The following is a 24,456-nucleotide window of genomic DNA, read 5'->3' as shown; positions in this document are numbered from 1 at the left end:
TCTGAATAACGGTTAACATAAAAAAACATATCTTTGTTGACCAATAATCATGCTGCCAACTATTACATAATCAGTTTCCTTAACAAATAAACAAATATTTCGATTTCCGTTTAGCATTCTGTGTTGGTTTTCACTACAGAAGTTTAAACCGTTTTTGAGTGTATTATTAATATATACAAAAATATTTACACATGTAAATGGCATACGCATATTAATAGGGAAATAAAAGTAGGCAAATTTCTTAAATGAGGAGATTATTCCTCATTAATGAGTGCTGGCTAAGTTTCCAACGAAATTGTTTTAAAATTTCAGGAGTAAATCATAAATAGAAAATTGAATAAATTTTTTTTTATTTATTGCCTTTAAATCCCACAATATTAAATGAATATAATATTACATGCAAGTAGTAATATTTAAATAAGAAAACACTCAATTATCAGATTTTTAAAAAAAAAACAACTTAAAATGAATCTAAACGCAAGTTGACAATTATATTCTGGGAACATTACTAACAGAAAAATTATTTAATTCATCAGCGCTGGATACAGTAACACACTTTAAAATTGTACCTCAGGTTAATTAAAAATAGCTTTTGAGCATAAACTGTAGGATATTCATATTTAATTTACTCACGTAAGAGTTTCATATTTCTAAAGTCAGTAACCAAAAATAAATTTTTTAAACATCACTTTATTTTCCAAAAATCAGTAACTATTCATTTCGAATAAAGAAGAAACTTTATTTTTTTTGAATTAATGAATGTAAGGCCAAGAAAAACAAGAATTTACTTCTGAAAATTTTCAGTAAATTTATTGATTTTGGGTACAATTCGTTAATCCTTCACATGCCTCAAAAGCCACCATACTCATGGAAGTAAAAGAAATTTAAAACTTAGGAATCGCAGTTTTTTTAAAACTTCAATGAGTAACATTTTTATTTTACTAGATATGATGCATTTTTTTTTAACCTTCATAACTTGTAATGCATTGCTTAGTAATGCATTTCTGTATAACTGAATTTCCCTCTTTCACTTAATTTTGGGTAATTTAGCAATGTTAATAAAATTAGAAATCAGATTTTGAATCTGATGTACGCAAGATTTTTCATTGAAATGTTTTAATTAAGTGAACATTAATTTTTCCACTAAAAAAAGGAACATTTAAATAATTTTTCTGAATTATTCCTCCTGCATTTCTTATTCTTTTTTTACTCATTTACAGAACTGGAACTAAGCAAAAATATTTAAATGTAAAATTAAAATGTACATGTAAGAAAATTTTGGTATTTATTTAAAAGAATACTATAATATCTTCATACTACAATAATATCTTTAAAAATACAAATGAGATGCACTTGTAGCCAGTTATGTTTCCCTCGTAGCATGTTAATTAAATATATAGCCGAATTTCCTAGCATTTTTATTTTGATGCAACACTCTACGCTATTTTTTTAAACTAAGAAGTGTGATTTCCAAACTCCTAAGAAGCGATTTATGAAAAATCAACTTCATAGTAAAATTTGTTTCTCAATAGGACATTATTGGTGATGTAGAAAAAAGAATGACTGGCAGTAAACTCCGTAAAACACGAACTTGCATATAGACAGTAATTAATAACAGTATAATCCAAATGTTAAACAGTTAAAACGAAAAATAATTCATTACCAGGGCTCTTATGAGGGCAGTAGGAAATTTTAACAGTCGTAAAAAATACATCCATATGATATCCTTCAAAATTATGTTATGAACATGCATCTGGCTTACATAAATGATGGATATTTGGTAAAATGAGTTTTCGTGCCCAAGATTCTTTAATCATTTCGCTAAAGGGAAAGCGAATTATTGAGAGAAAAAATGCTTTATTTCTGTGAAGAGGAAATATTTTCTTTAACAATTCAGGAAATCGTAAATGTTATTTAATTTACTGTCATTTTATCTCAAACCGATTACTAGAATTATTTGTTCCGAGATGACTAATGAAATACATTCATTATACATTCTATGGGATGGTTCTACGTAACGTAGAAACACATATGTTTCATTTATTTCAAATTACTATGAAACGTGGGGGAACAAAAATATAAATTACGGAAAACCTTAATATTGGAGCAAAAATTTGAGAATTACAAAACGTTAGAATTTGGTTGTTTCTGAAGCACGGCATATAAAAAGAAATATTTCTTTTGGAATTCGACACTTGAGAGATATGTGGAAGCTGAATAACTGAAGTATCCGAAAAATGTCAGATTTCTAAAATGGATATCATTCAAACACAGAAAGACTATAAATAAAATTTTTTGTGAACACGAATTTTGCAAGAACATCGAGGTGAAAAAATAGTGACAAAGTCTAAATCTATCAAGAAAACCAGAGATAAAAATCGACCACATTTGAACATGAGCTCGAAAGCAGCTGTTGGAATGCTAGTACCATTACCTATTGTATAATTGTGAATAAAGAATATATTAAGTTAGAAAGAATATATAAGAAAGAATATATAAGTTAGATTTAATACAAATATTAAATCTAACTTATAAACTCATAAGCAATATGTCTTTTAAAGCAGCCTTTGAGAAACAGAATTCATTTCAATATGGAAGGTTAAAAAATTTTAACTACAAGCAATGATGAATAGACCTTATATAGCTTCGTACGTAACATGACAGACTGATTTTATAGGATAGAAAATATTAAATCATATATAACTAACTTCAAGAGATAGATTTAAATAACTAAAATGTTACCTGTGTTAAGAAAATCAGAAATGTTTGTAGGGAAACATCACTTTCAATAGAAACATTTCAATTTTGAGCACAAGTTAGCAAATCACACTTAAAAAAATTTCTTCGATTTGATTTAAATGCTTTAAAAATTAATAGCTTTTAATCGATATTTTGTACAGTGACAATTATCTATCTGATTTTTAGTTAGCTGAAAGAATAAGAAAAAATTTCTTGTTATTGATAAGACACTATAGACAAAAGCAGAACTTCAAACATGTAAATATGAGAAATAAGAATCTTTCTCTCACATTCATTCAATATGTCATTTATTATTTTCAAAAATTATGAAAAAACAACAATTGTTTTTTAAAATAAGCCCAAGCTGAAACTCCTGAATCTATATTTTTGTAGCGCTGATAACATAAAATAACACTTGATCAAGCACTTAGGATAATTTTTACTCAAGCCGAACAATTAGTCTAAATATCCGAACTGCTTTCGATTCCCCAAAATGAATTAAGACATTCTCGCATTTTCTTAAAGATGAAAAACTACACTAAACTATGAACACAAGTTCAAATGCTTCAGTTCAGATCTTCAGATTTTAATAAGAATTCAAAATGAAAAAAAATAAAAAAATAACTGAATAGTATTTAATTCGTGTGGGAACTATTTTTGCTATGCTAGGTTTTCAAATACTTACAAAATAAGATAGTTTTGCATAGTTCGCATCAAGCAGTGGAATGTTGCAAGTTGTATCCAAATTCTAAGAATTTTATTTTAAATTTAAACTGTGGGAAGTCCACATTTAATTTAATCACGAGGTCATTTCATATTTTTAAAAGTCAGTCGCAAATTTTTTTTCAACGGAACTTGATTTTCCAGAAACAGCAGCTGTTCATTTTGAATCAAGGAGAAAGTTATTTTTGAAAACTTATCCTCCAAATTAATGAAAATTAAGCCTATAGAATCATAAAGGATTTCCTTTAGAAAACTTTCTGTAAAGATTTTCATTAATTTTGGGTACAATTAGTAATTTCTTCAGTGTCTCATGTTTCCATACTTCGATTTAATATTCTTATGGATACAAAGAAATTAAAAACTTATAGATTACTTTTTTTTTAAACTCAGTAAGCAAATATTTTTATTTTACTAGATATGATGCAATTTTTTAATCTTCATAACTTGTATTGCATTGTGTAGTAATGTATTTCAGTATAACATAAATTTTCCGATTTTATCTAATTTTGAATGATTCAGCAATAAGTTAACAAAATTAAAAATTAGATTTTGAATTTGATGTATGCGAATTTTTCCTTGAGGTTTTAATTAAGTAATCAAATTGTAACTAAAAAAACCCAACATTAAAATGTTTTGAATTATTTTTACTGCGTTTCTCACTCGTTTTTATTCATTTATAGAACTGAGATGTAACAAATAAAATTATAAGTGTAAAATTAAAATGCACATGTAGGAAAATTTCAGCATTTATTTACAAGAATAATTTTTATTTAGGCAATATTTTTAAAAATATTTATCATTGATCAATTTATCGTCTTCACTATTCTTTGAATTATTTGGCAGAAAATATATCAGAAACCCAACATATCTGACACAGTGCTTTTCAAAAACCAATTCAAACAATATTACAAGGAGCAAGTCCTCATATCATAAAAAAATAGAAACTAAGACAGTAAAATAAAGTCCTTCGAAATTTTTTTTCTCTACATGAAGAGAAGCAAACGTTTTCACCGTGCTTTCTCTATTATTGATACATTTTAAAATTATCTCAAAAAATAAATTAACGATTAGATTTATAAGTTGAAACATTTCAATAAATGCATTTTAGGAAGTGCGATACTCCAAAGTAACCTGTTTGACGAATTTTAATTGAAACGCTACATCCATTCTTTTAGCGATTTTGCTCATTTAAAATTTCATCTAAGAATGAATATAGGTTACCGTTAGAATAAAGCGATTTCATATGAAAAATATGGGATATAAATTGTTCCATTACAAATTTTATTGAAACTTGCGATTCTCTAACATTTTCAACACAATTATTTTGCATATAAATTTCTGGAAAATTTTCATCGATTTAATAACTCGAATTTCATTTCTAAAATTCATGAGGTGAAATATTTTAGAATAAGAAACGAACCTTTTAGTTTTTAAATATATTGTAACCCTGAAAAATTAACTTATTACCTTAAGGTCATTGAAGGCAGTAACAGAAAAATATTTTAAAACTTATATGAATTATTATGTAAATTTACCTACTATTACTATTGAATGTTAAACATTCATAATCTGCAGATACGATATGAAATAATTTGTAATTATTGCAGAATTTTGTTAAAACAAAAATAATAATAAAAATAGCATGTTTTACAAATGCAATTCTCTTTGAAATTTTCAGCAAAATTACATAGACACGTGCATATTTAGATGCTAATAATTGTTTTGCTAAAACATACTCAAAATATGTCTTTTTTGTGTTTTGCTTGGGTGTTTTTCTTTTACCGAACTTCGATACCTCAAATTTTAGCACAGTTATATGTTTTAAAATATCTTCCTATTCTAATTTAAGCATTTAATATTATAAATGGAATCGGAAATGCTCTAAGCAACTAACTTAAACAGCAGCAATTTAATCTAATGAAAACAATTTATTTAATTTAAATTTTTAAACACCATTTAGTTAAGTGCGAAACTATCATTTAGTTCCAGCAAGGAAGTCCAATAAAAAGAAAATCGTCTGCCAATGAATAATTAAATCCTCAACTGCATTTCAATTATGATATAATTAAAAAATAAACTATTCCGAACAGTAAAGATTTTCGATTAAATATTTTTAATTGCGAATCCTTTCACGAAGATTGTTTTGAATCAGAACAATTTATTTTTTTAAAATTAGGCACTATTAATATTTTACAAAATTATAAAAATATAATACTAATATTAATATTATAATACTATAAAAATTACAATAAATAAACTTTTATACGATCAGAATGCAAAATCAAATTTAATTGGCTTCACCGCTTATACGATAAAACATTGTTAGATACACAATTAACATAATGCATAGTAAATAGTGGATTAAATTATCGATTGAATACCCAAATCTGAAATTATTCCATGGGCTAATCAGGAAAATGTTTAAGCTTCACAAACCGTGCAATTTAAGAATTCTAACTATATACAAGAATAATATGGAAGTCGATGCTTTGTTAATCTGAATTGTAAACTTTCAGCTATTCAGATACGATAAAAACCACCTTTAAACCAACTGAATTATAAAAATTCATATCAATTATCTGTCTGTGTATGTAACTGCATACAGGCATCTAATAGTATTAGAAAAACTTTTTTATAACTTTGAGGGAATCCTCTCGCGTTTCTTTTTTTTATTTAGAAGATTTTTAAGAAGTTTGAAATCAACTGTTGGTCTTAATCACAATTTTTTCATACCTAGTACCTGCATTAAAAAATGAAAAGAGTTTCTAGTAAATTTTGCTTTTCAATATACAGCCTGAAATTTAAAAAAAAATAGAAAATGAAGTAATCGCAAATGCTAGAATGGGACTCATTTTAAATATTATATCATTCTAAACTACTACAGCAAAATAATATTTCAATGGAAAATTTTTGTTAAATTGCGGCTAATAATTTTGCAACCTGAATTTAAAAAGACAGAAAGTTGCATTAGCGAGTGATGGTCATTTCAAGCAACTGGCACTCATTTTGCAGTGAACTAAACAGGAAAATTCCAGCGATATTTAAAATAATATTAAAAATATGTGACGATCGCAGTTGTTTAAATGATTTTATTAAAACATGAGAGGAAAAATGATTTTATTAAAATATAAGATTTGTCCAAGTTTCGAAGTATCCTGAATATTGCTATCGTTATGAAATTTTTTCCAAAATTATAATATTTCTAAAAATTTACGATTACTATAGATAGATGGTTTTAAGTTGGTCGTTCAGATAAAACTGCACAATACAATCCAGCCTCATCTTTTTCAAGTAAGACTAAAGCGAATGATTCATTATTACTTACAGCACATCATAAAACACGAATGATATATTCGTGTCACTTTTACAATTAATAAATATTGTTAATTTACAGAAAGTCCAGTTTGCTCAAAAAAATCTGAAAACTGAATGTCAGATTGACAATAAAATTTAATAACTAAAATTTCCTAACATTCAAAACTATACATTTCTATAATACTCATACATTTAAGAGTTAAATTATCTCGTTTAATAAAATTTAGAGTATAAATATTTTCTTCAATTTTTAATTATTGTAAAAGTGCTACTCATAATAAAAAAATTATTTAAAGGAAGTGCACATACACACTATAATGTGCAAAAAATAGCGTTATATAACAAAACATTAAAAATATGCAATACATGCAATTTTTTTCAGAATCACTGTTTGGAAAGTTTAAATTACACCAATCGCATTGATGGTTGAAAACTAAACATTGATTTTTGGTTCAAACAATTAATAGATTGTCTTAATTCCAAAAAATCAATGGATGAATACTTGTATATTTGCACCATTTCTTTAAACAAAGAATAATCAGCATACCAACTAGCAATAAAGAACAAAAATAGGATGACATTTTTAGCATGGAAAACATAATTCCAATTCACATGCATTAGATCACTTAGAAATGTTGAGATACATAGTCTTCTGATTGGAAGACGTATAGTAATTATAAAAACTGATTAAATATTTTCACATCCATTTCCTCAAAAATTTTGTGTAAGTCAATATGCTACAAGTGTTATAAACTTAAAATTTTTAAACAAAGAATATATAGTATGTTTTATAAATTAAGCACAGAATTTATGCAACAAATTGATAAAATGGAAACATCAAAATATACATTGGTTACAAGTATAAGCATTTTAAAGAAGAGGGAAATAGTTTTTTTTTCTCATTTTTCTTTTTTATTTTTTCTTCTCATTTTTTTTCCTTTTTTTTTTTTTTTCCTTTTTTTCACTTTTTTCTTTTTTTTTTTTTTTTCATTATTTTCATTCATCTTTTTCAATTCTTTTTCTTTTCTTTTCCATTTCTTTTCAATTTTTTTTTTTTCAATTTTTTTAAAATATTTTTTTTTTATTTCCCCCTTACACAATATAAATGCAAGATTGAAATGCACAATAACTGCTAGGAATGTTTCTACATTGATATTAGATTCTTCCACAAGTAAATTAATACAATTTAACCCCATGTTGCACAATTTTTACTTTTCAACCACAACTGTGTAAACCGATGTAAATGAATAGTAAGAATACACTGCAAATATTAATTTGGCAGCTTAGCTATTGAAAATTAATTTTTCAGGCAAAATGACTTCAAGTTCTTTTAAATAAAATCAAGATTTCTTTATATATATATGCTTCCCTATTACTAAATTAAAATTTAACAAGTTTTTAAAATCATAATATTAAAAATTTAAATGAATGAAAAATTTTAAATAATGCAAAAAATTATTATACAATATAGGGTTAATTAATGTAGTTATATATTAAATACAAATTTTAATATTAAATGATATTGCATCAGTCTGAACACAAAACCATTACCATTTACAATGAAAACGGAAATAATGTGACCAGTTCAGTTGTCCTGCATGGTCATGCTTGTATTTTTAATACAAACTTTGAATTATTTTCATAGATTTATAAATGTTTCCTGATTTACAGGACGTAGATAATGAAAAAACAATAAAATTCAATAAAACAGAAATTTCCTGGAATTTCAAGAATAATAACTTTTTAATTTTTATTAGAATCTTTCTATGAAAATAAATATCAATTGAATTGTATTATCGAATTTATAATATTTCCCATTTTTATTAAATCAATGGAAAATTACAGACAAGCCTAAAATTTTACTTGATGTTCTGTCTCATGCAAACCGTTTTAATTGATATTATTAAAGATGTTCATGACACTTTCACATGGTTGAAAAACAATGTTGGTTTGCGACTGAGACTCCAAAAAAAATGCAAATATTCTTTATAGCTTGCATTTCCTTAAATGATAGATTTCTTAAAAGAATTAAAATAAAAAAATATATAATCGGCTGGAATAGATTTTATAGATTATGACTCGAACCGACATCTATAATTATTTAAAAAGTTGTTGGTTAATTTTGTAAACAATCAAAACAATTATTTAATCAATGATTTTAATATTACATACTGATTTTTTTATTATTACTAATATATAAAACTTTATCAAAGGAAAACTACGTTAAAATGACTTTATTTTCATTTTCATTAAAACATTTGCTGAAAATTTGATATATAAAACAAATGAACTCTTTCCGGATTAAACATAGACATCGGAGTTATTTTTTGGATCAGCGCAGTACAACTGCATTTTTCAAATTTTATCTCCCAAATTAAGAATGTTTTTAACGAACATTTTCTTTCAATTTCATACCAATTCTATACTAAAAATATTTTATAGCAAATTTAATTTTATAAAAATCATTATTACTATTAATATTTATTGAAAATTGCATCATAAATATATAGTATTTAAGTACATAAATCAGCAATATTTAAATAAGTAAAGAAAATTCTTCGGAGAAGGAACATCAAATATTCATCAGTTTACAGAAACCATCTTTTGAAGATCTACAACGATGATAGGTGAGCACCGCCGCCACTGTTCAGCTTTGAAGTTCAAAAAAAAAGAAACACTTTATAAGACTGCTAGTGTGCCAAGCCCACTCCACAAAAAGTGCGATTAGCATTTCATTTGTCCTTAATCGCAAAGGGTTCAAAAGAACAGATTGAAAACACTTTCATACGATGCATAAATAAATTTTCTATGCATCTCTTTCGTTTTGATAATGCAATTTTAATGCTCAGAATCACTTTTCAAAAGTCCAGTGGTTGATACAAATGTATTCGTCCAATGAATGGCAGCAGATGGTTGTGGCCATAACAGTTGGTTGCCACCAAAGTGCCTGCCTTTCTTTCAAGAAGATTATTTCTCTCCGTTTTCACATAAATGATTCTGATACAAGTAATTTAAACTAATTCAGAAATTCGAACTTGTGCTTTTGATCATCTTCTGCTGAAAGACGGCTAATACATTTCTTTCTGAATATAGGTAGAAGTTGATTATGGATTTAGAGCATTTTTTTTTCCAAATGAAGTTGACCTAAAAGGATTTTGGAGTTCACTGATGAATTAAAAGAAGATTCAACTATGAAGAATCAGCCTTGAGTCTTGAAACTAATCTGCAGTAGATTTTATTCATGCAGCAGTCAATTTTTTCTCCTTCCATTGAAGTGCGGCTGGTTTTTAAATTTTTTTTTCTTTTATGTTATAAAAGTGTTTAATTTTTTCAGCTGTGCAAGAGGGATTTTTTAAATTGCTGACAAAGATTTGCTTAGTTTCTTCTTGCAAGATAATATTTTTTTTTAGTTTCTTCTTGCAAGATAATTTCTTTTTTTAGTTTCTTCTTGCAAGAGAATATTTTTTTTTTTTTTAGGTTCTTCTTGCAAGAGAATATTTTTTTTTTTTAGGTTCTTCTTGCAAGAGAATATTTTTTTTTTTTAGGTTCTTCTTGCAAGAGAATATTTTTTTTTTAGGTTCTTCTTGCAAGAGAATATTTTTTTTTTTAGGTTCTTCTTGCAAGAGAATATTTTTTTTTTTAGTTTCTTCTTGCAAGAGAATATTTTTTTTTTTTAGGTTCTTCTTGCAAGAGAATATTTTTTTTTTTAGGTTCTTCTTGCAAGAGAATATTTTTTTTTTTAGGTTCTTCTTGCAAGAGAATATTTTTTTTTTTTTAGGTTCTTCTTGCAAGAGAATATTTTTTTTTAGGTTCTTCTTGCAAGAGAATATTTTTTTTTAGGTTCTTCTTGCAAGAGAATATTTTTTTTTAGGTTCTTCTTGCAAGAGAATATTTTTTTTAGGTTCTTCTTGCAAGAGAATATTTTTTTTTAGGTTCTTCTTGCAAGAGAATATTTCTTTTAGGGCTTCTTGCAAGATAATATTTTTTTTTAGTTTCTTCTTGCAAGAGAATATTTTTTTTTTAGTTTCTTCTTGCAAGAGAATATTTTTTTTTTAGTTTCTTCTTGCAAGAGAATATTTTATTTTTTTTTTTAGTTTCTTCTTGCAACAGAATATTTTTTTTTGTTTAGTTTCTTCTTGCAAGAGATTGTTTTTTTTTAAGTTTCTTTTTGAAAGTTCAGTGAATGCAAGAGTTTTTTTTCCTTGCAACAGTTCATGGAGTGCAAGAGTTTTTTTTTCCTTGCAACAGTTCATGGAGTGCAAGAGTTTTTTTTCCTTGCAACAGTTCATGGAGTGCAAGAGTTTTTTTTCCTTGCAACAGTTCATGGAGTTCAGGAGTTTTTTTTTTTCCTTTCGACAGTTCATAGACTGCAAGAGTTTTTTTTTTCCTTGCGACAGTTCATGGAGTGCAAGAGTTTTTTTTCCTTGCGACAGTTCATGGAGTGCAAGAGTTTTTTTCATTGCAACAGTTCATGGAGTGCAAGAGTTTTTTTTTTCCTTGCGACAGTTCATGGAGTGCAAGAGTTTTTTTTCCCCTGCAACAGTTCATGGAGTGCAAGAGTTTTTTTCCCCCTGCAACAGTTCATGGAGTGCAAGAGTTTTTTTTCCTTGCAACAGTTCATGGAGTGCAAGAGTTTTTTTTCCTTGCAACAGTTCATGGAGTGCAAGAGTTTTTTTTTCCTTGCAACAGTTCATGGAGTGCAAGAGTTTTTTTTTCCTTGCAACAGTTCATGGAGTGCAAGAGTTTTTTTTTCCCTTGCAACTGTTCATGGAGTGCAAGAGTTTTTTTTCCTTGCAACAGTTCATGGAGTGCAAGAGTTTTTTTTTCCTTGCAATAGTTCATGGAGGGCAAGAGTTTTTTTTTCCTTGCAACATTTCATGGAGTGCATGTTTTTTTCTCCTCGCAACAGTTCATGGGAAACGAGAGTTTTTTCCCTTTGCAACAGTTCACGGAAAGCAAGAGTTTTCCCATTCAACAGTTCATGGAAGGCATAATTTTTTTTCGTTTTCTGGTGACAGTTCTAGAAACCATTTATGGTACAACTGTAAGCGAATCGAAATGGAGCTGCAAACATCATTTTGATCACGACGTAATCTGTTTACAATTTATTATGGTTGGGCATAATATAAAGATGGAAGTCTTGTTAGTCACTAACTTTCTCACATAACGTATTATAAGTTGAGGAGAAGCCAGGGTAGAAGAGAAAGTAGCGTTTGTGGCGCTGAATAGCATTCAGCATCGTAAATGTTTTTTTTTTTTTTTTTTTTGTTCTTCCTTCTGTTTGTTGCGTATTCATTCATGGTCATTTGTTGAAGAGCTGAGCTGGAAATTTAGAAACATTACGCTCATACACATCACTGACTTCCATATTTGTATAAATACACAATATTAGCTGCGTGTATTGATGTTAAGTTGAGTTCACTTCACTCCACCATTAACCAGTTACCAAGACAAATTTATTTCTATTATAGAAAGTGAAGAACTGGGAAGGCACACTGATGCAGTCAAACCAGTAATGTGAGTTCTTTTCCAATAGTGGTTGTACTGCTTCCAAGAAATTGCAGGTTTATTTTTATACATACAATCGCAGAACAGAAACTAATAATTACATTTAATTGAGACATTTGAAATATACAGAAACAATTTTGATGCTGCAATTTTTAGAGAAATACCTTTATTTTAAATGTATGAAACTTTAAAATTTAGATATCTGAATTATTAGAAATACTTTTTTCATTTTTAAAAATTATTTATCTCCTAACACCTTTTACAAAGTAAATAGCATTAAAGAATATTTTAGGAGGGGGATGAGGGGAAGTAGTCATATTTCATGAACATCCTTTGTATCTTATTCCCGTAACTATTATACGAACGATAGTCTGAATGCATTAAAAGAAAATGTTCAAGCATTTTGCGTCCATCTAAAAATGAGTGAAAATTAGTTTAATAGAGTATGAAATTTAAATTAATGTTAACCTTTACCTTTGTTCACACTAAACATATTTTTGTTCAGAAAAGCTGATATAAACTTTTGTGTTAAATGTTAACAAATATAACAGCTTTTAAAAGAAATTGAATGGCAGAAAATTTTAAATTAAGCCCCAAACCTTTCTGTGAAATAATTATGATATAAACAGTATATCACAATATTATAACAATTGAAATTTATTTTTGCTTTTACAAAGTTCATTTTACATTTTTTTTTAAAATATCTATCACAATTTTATTTCAAGACAATGTTTCAGATATTTCACAGAAAGGCTTCATGCACTGTTGGCAAAAGATCTAAAATGTAAATTTAATTTCCTTCACAAATAATATTTTTGTAGTCTCAGTCTTACAAGGATAAATAATTATATGTAATATCAAATTATATAATCAGTTATACAATTAATACATAAAACATTGTAGAAACTATAAAAGTAAAGCTTGGAAAATAACAAATATAATTTATATCATTCATTGTTATAAACACTTTGAAAATATTTTTTTTTCAATTTTAAATATACCGTAAGTTTGCTTTTCTAGAAGTAAGATCATAAATAACTGCGCAATATACATTTGCAATATACTTTGAAGTGGTGCAATATACATTTAATAGTGTAAAACACATTTAAGTTGCAAATAATTTTAATTGAAAAATATTAAATATAAGAAAACAGTTAATGAAAAAAATTAAAAATGTAGATTAGAAATTTCTTTCGTATTTTATATCTAATTACTAATTTTAAATATTAATATCTAATATCACGTTTTAAAGTTTATAAATGAAAACTTTCGTAGTTATTACTATTTCATGAGCAAACTGGCATACATTTCATTAGACAGATGTCTTCATTTCGATTATTAATTTTAAACATCCATAGCATTATTTGTAATTATTATTAATTGAGTTACAATTAATAATAGAATAATAAATAGAAATTATTTTTTAAAGTGCTGTAAGTATATTTTAATAGATTTCATAAATTCATAAGATGTGCCACATCTATTTTAAAAAAGAAAAAATGCTTCAAATAAATTAACATTTGTTTCTTTAGCAATTTATATTTCATACTTGAGCTAGTTTATTCCCATCGTCCATAAAATTGAAACTGTGATCATAGAGAAAAAATTTCAAGATTACAATATTTGCAATAAACTAGAAACCAATGTTTTAAAATAAAAATAAAATCTCACCTAAGTTTAAAAATCATATTTTTGTCATACTATTAATTTCCGCAATTTTATGTTCCTATATTTCAAGATGTCTTCTGTAACAAACTTTTGTGTTTCTTCTTACAGTAACTACTGAAAACTTCTGTTCACCATTAGCATTAAGTACACCATATTTAATGTTCTACACATTTCCATTATCGACAAAATCGCTCTTAAATTCAAAATAAGGAAGGCAAACATTATGTAAGAGAGGTGAATTTCAATTCTATTGCATGTCTTTACTATAATGAATTTCCTACAAACTCATCTTTTATCATTAAATACTTGTTCACTGCCAAAAATGTTAAAGGACAGATAAACAAAGGAGAATCCTAAATTGTATAAATTGTTGGGCGTTACGCCATATTTTGCTATTATCAATTATCACAAATTAAAATACAAAGTTAAATAGAAGTACAAAAAAATTGCTCAAGATTATTATTAGTTAACTCGATAGTGGTAAGATTTCTCTAAGTTTCAACGCATTCTGAAATTATATACGAATACGCAACGAGATATTTTCATGGAAATGAATGTAAATGATTCTTATAATTCACATCAGCTAATTGCTTCATTTCTACAACTTCAGCCTATAAAATTTCGGGAAAATAAGATCACTAACAATGGAATACTTTAAGGATATAATTCACGAAATGTGAATTATTTATTCACATTTCGTGTCACTTTCCATTTTGAGATTCTTTCAAAATTTAAATATATGTAAAATCATCGAGTCCCATCCAGAATTTCGGACTTTAAAATTTTTTAATTAAAAAAATGAAGGAAAAACGTTCTACTTTATGAAACTATTTCTATATCGTAATTAATCTTAGCACTAAAATTTTAAGAAAAAATTATGCTTGAATAAACCAGAAAAGGAATTTAAATGAACCAGGAACTACAATGTCAAAACTATAATGAAATAATACATTTTTTCTAGTTGCATAAGAAAATTTTAAGAAATAATTTCTATGCTTGAGTAAACTAGAAAATGAATTTAAATGGACAAGAATTGTCAAAACTACAATGAAATAATACGTCCTTTCTAGTTGTATAAATCCTGTCATCTAAGTTTCTTTTTTAAAAAAATATAATGCCAGGAAATTGCAGGATTATATTTGAAGAAATTTGATGAATGGTTGACATACAGAATCATTAATGTACTGAAGAAAATATGACGAAACTTACAATAGAACCCTTTCTTTAATTAAGAAACGAGTAATGTTACCTAATAGTTTCAGTATTTTCATGAGTAACCCATTGACATTTGATATTTTTCAGATTTCGCTATTAATGCATTTTGCAATCGAAGCAAATTGAAAAGAAGTAATTTAGAGTTAGAAGAGAATTATCTTTTCACGATCAAATGGAATTTTTTCAAAGGAATTTAAAGCAATTTTAAAGGAATGGAATTTACATCAAAAATCATCCAATGAGAAAATGAAATATGCATTTTTTTAAATATGGGAAGGCCTTACTTTTGGACAATGGAAAGGGAGGAAACTGATAATTGTTGGATAGTTCGATTCATTGGCAGACGTGCAAGATTTCCTAGCTTAGAATAGACTTCGACAAATTCTTTTTCTAATCTCTTTCATGAAATCATGTATCATAAGGTCAACAACATTATTTGGTCAGTAACTAGGAATTTCTTTCATACAATTTGTTTAAAATATATCTTATGGTTGAAGAGCCTATTTAAGTTTAATTTAGTTCAGTTATATTAACGTCCTGTTTTAAAACATTAAGACTATTTTGGAATGCACCTCGTCTTTTTGAATGGCAGCCAGATGACTAAGACGACACCTGAGCTGGAGCCCTCCTCTCTAAACTTCCACACCACACCAGCGGGAGGACGTTTGCCTCCGACGGATTTAACGTGTACCAGACCCGCTTATACAACGGTTCTTTGGTGGAATCGGGTCTCGAACCTGAAACCCTCCGGTTCCGAAGCCGAGACCTTACCACCAGAACACCGCGGCCTCTATAAAAGTTCAAAGTAAATAAAGATGCATAATATTTTTATCTTGTATTCACGATTTTTAGTTAACGATTACAATCTTATTTTTAGCTAGGATTGCACATTTTTTTTTTATTGAAATGAAAGAAAATAAAGGTCTCTCGTTTCACTTTTGAATAAATATTATTTGAATGGTTGGCTGTTCAAATAAATTAAGCGCTTTTATTCCTTTTTAAAGATACGCGTGGATTTAAGGGAGAAAAATGCTACAATTCATCGGCGAATAATTTGCATTTATTTTTAAAAAGTTTTGATGCAATGAGAAATTGCTGCTCTTCTTATATTAGTTCTTTATATTAGTATCACACTTTGGAAACAAGAACCATTTTGAAACGGATTTCGTAATTCTGAAACGTGGCCAGATGCCGAGGACGACACCTGAGCCAATTCCCCTTACCCAGACACGCCAATATGAAGCTAGTTACATGTTAAACCTGGCGGAGGTCAGCATGCCTACATGCATCGGAAATCAGGTTTCGGAACAAGGACTTTCAAAAGTTAATAATGCACTAGTCATTCTATAAAAGTTTTATAATTATTTTCGCTTTCATTGTGCCATCCTTAATATTTTGCCTTTTAATACCTGTTTTCACTAGTTTATATATAAAGTTGATGTTGAAGCAAAAACAAATTTTTTCCCCTCCCTCTAAGGTCTCCCAAGCAAATTTTGAGAAAGATTTCTTGGAATAAAGCAGAAAAACGCATTTTCTTAGAATTTTCATTTTTAAAGATTATGAAAGTTTAGTTTGAATTGATCGAGTCTTCGATGATGAATTTGGGACCTAAATTATTCATTATTTGATCCCGATTTCCACAATTACATTGAAAAACTAAACTTTATTAGATATTCAATCTTGATCGGATTTCAAGAGACTATGTTAACTATTTACTTTTCTACTCGGTCAAAAGATGTTTTCATTAGTGAATCTGTTAATGTGCTATGCTGCATTTATTGCGCCATGCCATGAAAATAACTCTTCAAATTTTGTACTGATATTCGATCCTTTCGCCACTATAGAAAGATTAGATTTTTTCAATATCACTTTGGGAAATTCTAGATATTGGGGAGAATAAAAAACTGTATTCTCTCAGTTAATCTGGTACAATTAGAGATTTGAATACAGATAGAAATACATTTTTCCAAATGCATTTACTTATGCATTTTACTAGCTTCCGTAAAAGTCCTCCATTAAACTGTGCTTTTATTTAATGACAATAATTCAAAGGAATAAAAGTAAGAACTGCAGGTAAAATGGTTTTTAAAAATTTAATTTATTTTTAAATAAAAATAAAATGATAACGGCTTAATTCCATTTATGAGATGATTAAAAGCCATAAGCGTAGGATGTACCAGGAGAAAAAAAGCCAGGAAACTGTAAAAGTTTGATTTTGCACAAATATAGGCAATTACAAAGTTTACGATTTTAATTCATCCATATATTGGAACTTCTTTTAATTTTCGAAATAATAAATTAGTTTTAAATGTGTTTAGCACTTCCATTGGCGCTTAATTCAGTCTGCAAGGAATACACTCGGGACGTCTATACTATCTTGAATTATTTAGAGAACTACTAAAATTTTTCAAGTACATCAATCACATTATCAAGCAATGATCATATGACACTTTTTGCAATCGTATGTTATAAAATTATAGATCTGAGTTATAAAGCTATTATGTATATGACCGCGTTTAACGAATCATTTAAAACAATATATTCAAGTTGAAGATGCATGGATTTTTAATATTTGAGATCACCAATTCTTGGATTTTTTTTTGCAGTTAAATTTAGTTTCACTTAATTGATATTTATAGCTTCTCCATTATTTTGCACATCCTTTCGCAATACTCACTTGTTATGAATTCCTTCAGGTTTTTTTAAAGAGAAAAAACCGATACCGATTTATAACAACACTAAAAAAGACATTAAATTAATGCTTTCAAATTTAAAGGCAGCATTCGGATTTTAAATCTGTCTAAAAACGAAGAAATAGCAGACGTGGCCACAAAGAAAATGAGTTTTTCCTTTAAATTGCAAGTAAGTATTTTTAAAACATAAGCTTCATCTATTTTTCATAGAATGATGACACTTGGAAATATTAATAACATCAGTCAGCAGCAAATGATCAGAATCCAGAAAAAATAAATATTTTTTGAGAATGAGTTCAGAATTTTCTGTATTTGAATACTAAAAATGATTTTGATAAGAAACAAACCTTCTATGCGAAATTCTTTTGCAAATTAACATTTAATCATACCTAATTAATGCATTTTTGAAAGATTTAGCAAATTCCAGACAGATGTTATTATAGCTTTTGAACTATAAAGATATATTAACATCTGAAATAAATTATATAATAATTCTTATGAAAGAAATATATTTTCTCACAATCGTTTTCAGTTTGGCTTTAATTTCACGACAGTATAAACTTTGCCAATTAAAGACTATACATTTCAATTAAATTTCTAAATAAAATATTGGAATTTTGGAAAATACTAAATATTCATTTTGATAAATATTCTGGAATGGAAAAGGAATCTAGATCACTACAAGAACATTTTGTTAAACATCAATTCGAACTGTAAATGAAGAACAATACTTTCGAGCTCATGTTGTTCATAACAAAAAGGAATCAAAGTGAATGCAAGAAATGGATTAAACCAAAAAGAAAGTTTAAACGAAAGCGATTGGAGATCTATGTTTAACCTTGCAATGGTATGATTATAAACAAACTTAAGTGCACCGAATGCCCGAACTTCAAAGAAATAAAACATCATTAAGTGACACTGCTTTACAAATCATTGGCTCAATATCTTGAAATCATACACCAAAAGCGAAACATTTTTCATGCAGGTGAAAATGTAAAATCCAAAACAATTCACATTTCAAACTCTCATTTGAAGTATCTACTAAAGAAAATTGACGATCCCTCAGATTAATATTTTCCTTTAGATTAATTGCTTTGCTTTGCTTTTAAAAAAGCAATTTGTTTATTTTACTATATTATTTTTATTTTATATCGGAACAATCAGAGGCAGAGAAAACTGAATTCATTCTTCTGAACTTTGGCCAAAAGATTTTAATTTATTCTTACTTTTTATCCGACAGATTTTCATTTCAGTCTAACGCAGAATGATTTTATCGAGGTAAAAAATGAAACTAATTAAAAGCTCGTCAACTATCCTTCAAAATTAAAACATCAAAATGTTAATCAAAATAAAACCAAAGTTTTAAAAATGTATAAAAGATTACTGGATTATTATCAAATAAAATCTCATTTATTTCATTTACTGCACCAGCACATTTCACATACCATCCAAAGAACATGCCTAAATTACTGCACTCCAAAGAGATGGTACAAGAAACAGGAGATATGCAGGCTATAAAAATATGAATTCAAAAGTGCAGTGCAAATTAAAAGAATTTTAACAAGATTTTGTTTTAATTTCATACTTGGAGTACCGGATAACTTTTCTCTCCATCAAAAAATTAAAAACATATGAACGGATCAAGAAATAAGAATCCAAATAATGCAGTTTAAATTGTCATTCATTTCTTAAACATTCAATCATGACTTTCAGGAGTTTGATTTTCTATAGTATAATTTTGAATAAATTGCTTTTATGTATAAAGACAAATAATAATACCCAAAAATTTTGAAGCATGTTTAAATTACTGATATTTAATACTATGCCTCTTAATATTCTTTTATTTAATACTATAGCATTACTCCACAATAAATTTAGCACTGTTGTATGGGCGCCAAAATTAGTTATTACAGTTCCGAGTTGTTTCCAAAAACAGTTTTCAAATAAAATTTCAAATTATAAAAAAATTGTGAATCAAGCACGCAAAAAAGTTTGTTTTACATCAAGTTTTAAATTTTAGATAACCAGTGTTTTAATTTCAATAAATACTGTACATGGTTCAACGGATTGACATAAACTGAGGAATAATCGAAATTTTAAATTAATAATTATTAAACATCAACCCTACTAATATAAAAACTACTATTATATTTTGAAGAATTTTTAAGGTGCACTGATATGTTACAAGATGGCTTTGAAAACAATTACATTTTAAAATTAAACAGTTATGATAATAAACGTGAGAATACAAACTTATATTGCGTATCTTGAGTATTATATTTTTCTTATTTTATATGATTTAAAAATGCTTGCAAGTAAGCGTCAGATTTTTTAAAAAAAACTAAGTCTTCTGACATTCTGACTATTATGCTTAGTTTCATTAATGTCTTGTTTAGAAGTAAAACTGAATAGCATTATAAATCGAATAGTCATTAATGTTTTTTTTTTACTAGTGTTCTGACAAACAAAATAAGTTCCAAGGTTTTCAATGGATTCTTCAGTGTCTTTAGATGGGAAAGTGGTATAATTTCACATTCTTCTATATTATCGTTTACATTAATTAGATAATTTGGTCTTTTTGATTCCTCAATTAAAGATTTTTCCTTTAATAGACGAGGCGAAATAAAATTGAAGCAGGAAATTTGTAAAGCTTATAAAAGGATGAGCGTATAAATGGAGGCTTTACTTTGTAAATACTAAGTACATTGTTACAAGGGCAATAAATAAATCGGAATAGTTATGAAACAGCGTATAAATGGTAAACGTAAAAACGGGGCTTTAATAATATCCCATATTTTTTGCTTGGTAGAATGAAGATTTTAGGCCTTTATTCAAAATTGATTTGATATGAATGTTTGAAAGCCTTATAAAATAGCAGGCATCCATTTTTCGTGTATTATTGTATTATATTGATTACTTCCAAATCGCACAAATTGGCTCAATTATAGTATTTTAGAAACAATGAAAAGCATCATTTAAATATCAAGTTCTCAGTAATAGCTTCGTATGTATATATTATATCAAGCACATACATCCGAATGAGATAAATTTCCGAAAAAAATTCTATGATCTGTTTCAAACCAAATGATTTGGTTCAATTTATATCCAGACTTCCTAATAACCCTAACAAATGTTTATAAGATTTATTATAAAATATTTCAACACCTCTAGCTATTGACTACAATAATTCATAGATACACATTACACCAATTTTCTTTTATTGAAATTCCAGAACTGACTAGCCCAACATGCCAAGATCAGTTTCTTTTACGACCACTTGTTTTACAGATTGAGCCCAGTCATGGTTATCGCTACCCGAGCATTGCGTCGATAAAGATATAATTACTACTTAAATGTAATTATTCCAAATTTTACAAGTAAAAACCAGTGCTAAATTAGTGCTAGTTCCAAGACAGATTGAAGAACGCAATAACATTACTATTTACCCTAATTTTAAACATTTTTTTTTAAAAAACTTTCTTTATTGAAAAAGCTTCAACTCATCTTTTTCTTATCACTGAAAATTTTTCCTACTCGAAATAAGGAAGACAACAAAATTCACAATTTCAAGAACGACTGGAAATAAGATAGCGAGAATGCTCTCCAATCGGCAGAACTGTAATATGTCGCCAAATAGGATATCCGAACTCTGCCTTTGGCGAGTTGGCGAATATTGACGGGTAACCCTTCACAACAGAAAACGAACTTTTCAACATTTCATCAGTCATTGTGTGATTTTCTTGAATGCACGTGGTAACCCAATGTTTACTTTCTGGTTGTAATTGTTTTATAGTATTGGTTAATTTAAATTTATTTCAAATATTACTTGACTAATTCCTACAATGGGAACTTTCAGGCTTTTTCTTAGTTTCACTTGGCTTCATAACTTCATCGTACAACGCAGGATTTCTGAAATTTGTATCTGATAAAGGTTATAATTTATTCAAGCACTAAAAAAGCATATATAGGAACTGCAGTCTTAGCAGATTGTGAATTTTAACATTCCACTCCCTCTAAAAGAGCAAAAATCTGCTTGTGCAGCATTTCCACATCCCAAGAAAACCATGTTTGTAATTTATATATTTTATGATCAAGCGTCCAGAGCTAGTAGCTTTTAATCCAGGGCTAGAAACTTTTGTGAGCATTCCATTCGTACGCAAGCTTGATGCTGTTTGATTTGTTTAATGTTTAAGGACCTTCTTCAAAAGGCATATTATGTTTTCATATCACAAAAGCTTAATCACGTGCTTCAAATCCGTACAAAAGATATGTATACTTAAGGATGAAAGATATACTTGTAACAATGATATAACTGTCGTTTTAAAATTCAAAATTTTTTCTTTCATAACATTAATTTGAATTAATTTTGAATTCATGATATTAATTATCGCCACAATTATCTTGTGTACATTGTACCTTGTTTTAGCATGGTGCAGTCTAATCGTACAATTTTTTAATGAATGAATGAAATAGAGCTCCCGAGACTAAGGTCATGTAAATTTTATAAAGCTCTGGTAGTTTTATACCTTTTCAAGTTAGGGGTGGATTTTCAACAAGCTATTGATTACAGCTGCTGGGCTTCAAAAGAGGGGGGTGGGGGGTGGGCAGGCAAATCGATTAAAAATATTTGCCTAAATGCAAATAAATTTGTAAATAAGTACAAATTTATGAACTATAAAATACTAAAGCTATAATGTTTGTTGACACTAAATTACTAAAATCATGAAAAAAAGATTTATAATATATGGAATATTAATTATATTATGGCATATTCAGTTTTACAGGTCTTGTAAAATAATTTTTTTAATTAAGTTTGTTTGAATTGTTTGTTATTATTTCCTCATAATAAAAGTTTAATCTTTCGATCCGATAGATTTAACCCTCTTGCAACCGATTTTTAAAAATCACTATTTTCAATACTGTGCTTGCTAACAAATTCAATTTTTTAAAAGAATTGAACTGCTGTTCTATGTTACCCGATAACATTACGATACGACTCAAATATGTGATAGTGAAAAGGATAAGCACATAAAAGTCAGGAAAATCGCGGGATGCAGTAAAATAATGACATAATTACAACCTCAGAAAATCAGGTACAAACATCTGAATTACGAGGGTTAACATCTGAATTTTGTGTTTTGAAAGAAAATAACGGGAACTATTTTCTTATTCAACAAAATATGTGTCTTTAGAATAATTCAGTTCTATAATTTTAAGAAACTATATATATAAAAAATGAACTATTAGCTTTTGAGATGAACATGAGAAATGAAGAAAGCCGAGCTGTTTGGACGGCAAAAAATTAATCTACGTATAACCGACCGCGAAGCTATTTAAAAGGTTAATACTAGTAAACAAAAATTCTAAATGTAACTAAATTGGCTAGTTTTTAACGAGGGAATTATAATTATTTGAAACAAAAAATACCTGCATCCAACCCCTACCCTCGATTTTGAAAACAAATTCGGACGATTAGATACTTATTTATCGACTAAGAAACACATTTCATTGTTGAACAATAGTTAAACCCACTCACATTGTTACCCAGAGGCGGGCGGCGTCAGCGGGGGGGGGGATTGCCATCTTCTCGGTTTAGTTTAATTATATTAATGTCCCGTTTTAAAGCAACATTAAGGCTTTTGGGACAGACCTCGTCATTTTGAACCACAGATGACAAGGACAACACCTGAACTGGCACCCCCTACCGACGGCCAGAAACTGAGAGTTCCGTCGGTAGAAATTTTCATTTCAGAACGATTATGGAGAGCTGAGTATTAGCGATTATAACAATTAAAAAACCATCTCAAAGGTGATATACTGTGTACAACCGAATATCCAAATAAGATTTAAGAGGTTCGACTTTGACTACGTGTTTGGCAAACCAATAAGATGGCAAATCAATAAGAAGTCTCATTTTATCGATGATTTTTTATTGGACGTTTGGTATTGTAAATAATTTTTGGTTGGTGTTTTTTGGACAAAGACGTCAAGTTCGCAGACTTTCCGCAGAAAAGATGACTATCTGAATTTTAAAAGATCTAATTAATATTTAATTTTTTAAAATTAAATTGAACTATTATAAGTAATTTTGTGGCCAAATCCGAGAAATTGTGCTCGCCCACTTGTCAGATTTTTCTTGCCCTCTCCCCGGAGACAAACTTCTACCGCCGCCTCTGAGTTACCCCCCCCTTCCCCATCTTGTCTGTTTTACCATTCTCGGCCAAGACTGTAGGTAGAAAAATCCATACCGTCCAATTCCCTGCAAATGTATGCAATGAATATTCATCACATTCCATTTGACAAACAGAAATACAAGAACAGAAGCTGTGTTCTGCCGAACACTGTGGGATTTGTTCTCAGTCACATGGAATGTCGTGGTGGGGGAATCCTTCGAAACGCTCGAAGAACGATAGTGAAGGGGCGAAACCAGAAGTCGAATCGAGACTCTGATCAAAGAGGCAGAACTTCCTCAACATTGAACATGCACAGTTAAGTAATTGTATTAAAATATTCACGGTTGCATAAATGTATATTTATAAATACAATTTCATTATAAAAACATACATTACAAAATTCAGAATTCAAAACCATTGCA

The sequence above is a fragment of the Argiope bruennichi genome, chromosome 6, assembly GCF_947563725.1.
Source record: "Argiope bruennichi chromosome 6, qqArgBrue1.1, whole genome shotgun sequence".
Taxonomy (NCBI): domain Eukaryota; kingdom Metazoa; phylum Arthropoda; class Arachnida; order Araneae; family Araneidae; genus Argiope; species Argiope bruennichi.
This window is presented reverse-complemented; position numbering follows the sequence as displayed.